The sequence below is a fragment of the Lactuca serriola genome, chromosome 4, assembly GCF_051521515.1.
Source record: "Lactuca serriola cultivar US96UC23 chromosome 4, Lser_US96UC23_V15, whole genome shotgun sequence".
NCBI lineage: Eukaryota > Viridiplantae > Streptophyta > Magnoliopsida > Asterales > Asteraceae > Lactuca > Lactuca serriola.
The window spans coordinates 260,643,173-260,645,597 of NC_136411.1; positions in this window are offsets into that span (position 1 = coordinate 260,643,173).

Below are 2,425 nucleotides of genomic sequence, written 5' to 3' on the forward strand. Positions count from 1 at the left end.
ACTGTTTTCAATGAAAAATATGCTGAAAAATATTAATTTCAATAATTTTTGGTGTTAAAATGTCAAGAAAAATGATTTAAGGACCAAACCGGAAAGTTATTTAATTAGAGGGTTGAAAAGAGTAAATTTTACAAACAATGAGGGGCTGAAAACAGAAAACTTTCAAGGCTAATTCAATGCACGCAACTTGATCAAATATTGGCACCGCGAATACCTATGTAATACAATACACAACACTATCAAAAATCGTTGTTAAACGAATTGATTCGGTCTCGAATCAATAACAATCCGAAAAATACTAACACGACGATAACTCGATTCATACACGAAAACATTTGGTAATTCAATATACACGTGAGAGTGCACAGACGTCTACGCACCATCTTTGGGCCCCAAAGTGTAAAATCTTGTTTGTTGGGCCTAGCTAGCCCAATGACCTGATCTTAAGGCCCGAAGACTTCTACCTTACGAATTGTTGGGTCTTACATGATCTAACACAGCATAAAAGGACTTTCAATGGCTTTTATACTATTGGTCCCCAAGGGTCCTATGATATTGCTAGTAAAGTCGGTATTTCATGCGAGGCGGGTCAAGGGCCCCTCGTACCCTTTTTTTATTTATCCCCAACCGATTAATGGAGTCATCGGGGTCTTCGTGTCCTCTTTATCTTCGGATGTGGGATTACTTGGAGTCAGGGCGGTTGGATAACGTGATTAGTACGGGCGACGCCTACGGGATCGTTAGTATAGTTATAAACTGGTCGTTTGTGTAACGCTTGTTTATAGCAATTAATCATGCGCAAAAATAATCCGACGTCGCCTGGAATTAATGACTTCACGCGTTACAATGGTTTTATTTTAACTTCATGGAAATTCAAAGAATTAGGAAAACATCGGGTTTTCCTAGGGTTTTTCAATACATACGGTTTCAAAATGTATACAAGTTTAATGAACAATTTTTACAAATATAGAAACAAACAAGCATACCTATGGATCTTCACAAATGTTTTCAAAAGCTTTTCTTTTCAGAAAATATCGGATTTTCTGGTGGCTTTCAAAATGATTCAAAACATTGTTTTCCAAATACCGCTTATGAACTCACCAACATTTCACATGTTGACGTTTTTTTTCAAAATACTTGTATTCTCAGGTAACCAGTGAATCAAAGGAAAATGTACTCAGTGATGGCTTGCAGTTTATCTATTAACGAACTGAACAATTTATTTTTGGGAATGTAATGTTTTGAGATAATGTAATGGATGTAAACACTATCAGTTGTAATATTCAAATGTTGGTGACGAATGATGTTATGTTTCATGTATATTCATTGTGATGGTATTCAATTGAGTCACAACAGCTCCCGAACGTTTCCGCCGTCTGGTTCGGGGGTGTGACAGGTTGGTATCAGAGCCAGGTTTGTAGTGAACTAGCATGTCGAGCCACACATTGATATGCAACTATAAACCAAAAAGAGGGACTAACATAACTCTGAACAAAACAAGTAAATAAAACACGCTTGCTTGCATTAGGAATAAGAACATAACGCCGAACCAAACAAAATAATGCTAGTATCTCGGTTAATTCAGGACTGTTCTTAGTGGAATCAAGGAATGGATGTAGCCTGATCAACTACACTCTCTCCAAAGTATAACTAACACACGTTTTGATGAGATCGGGATAGCTAGGGAACCTAAAACTATACCCCTTATCACCAAAAAGAGAACGTCTGTTTAGTCTGCAATAGTGGAAGAGGCATAGGATAATATTAGTGAACTTTTACGTGTTTTGCTATGTGTTGCGAATCTATGACTGTATGCTAAATGATAGAAGTACTTAAGTTCGTGCCATACACCTAGTCAGTAGGACCACAACCTCACGGAAACCACGTACACCCAACATCTTTCCGTTTCGTGACAGAAAGATGCCTCGCCGACCTACTCGCGGAAACCCAAGACCAACTCCACCTGAGGTTGACTCCACTGCATTCCAGGCAGCCGTGTCTGCTGCGGTCACCGCAGCTATGGCACAACTCCATCAGGGGAATAATGGAGGAGGCAACGGGCAAGGGGCAGGAAGTTCGAACAATGGGATGAACCAAGGGTCTACCAAAACATGTACTTACAAGGACTTCACAAACGCTAAACCATGAACTTTCAACGGCACTGGAGGGGTGATCACTTTGAAGCGATGGATTGAAAAGGTAGAGTCGGTATTCGAGATATGCTATTGCCCCGAGCAGATGAAGGTGAAGTTTGCGGCCTGCACTTTTGTGGACCAAGCACTCACTTGGTGGAACGGACACGTGGAAGCCATGACGCTCCCTGTAGCCAACTCTATGCCATGGACAAAAATGAAAGAAATGTTGATGGCTGAGTACTGCCCACGAGGCGAAATACAGAAGATGGAGCAAGAGCTATGGAACCTCA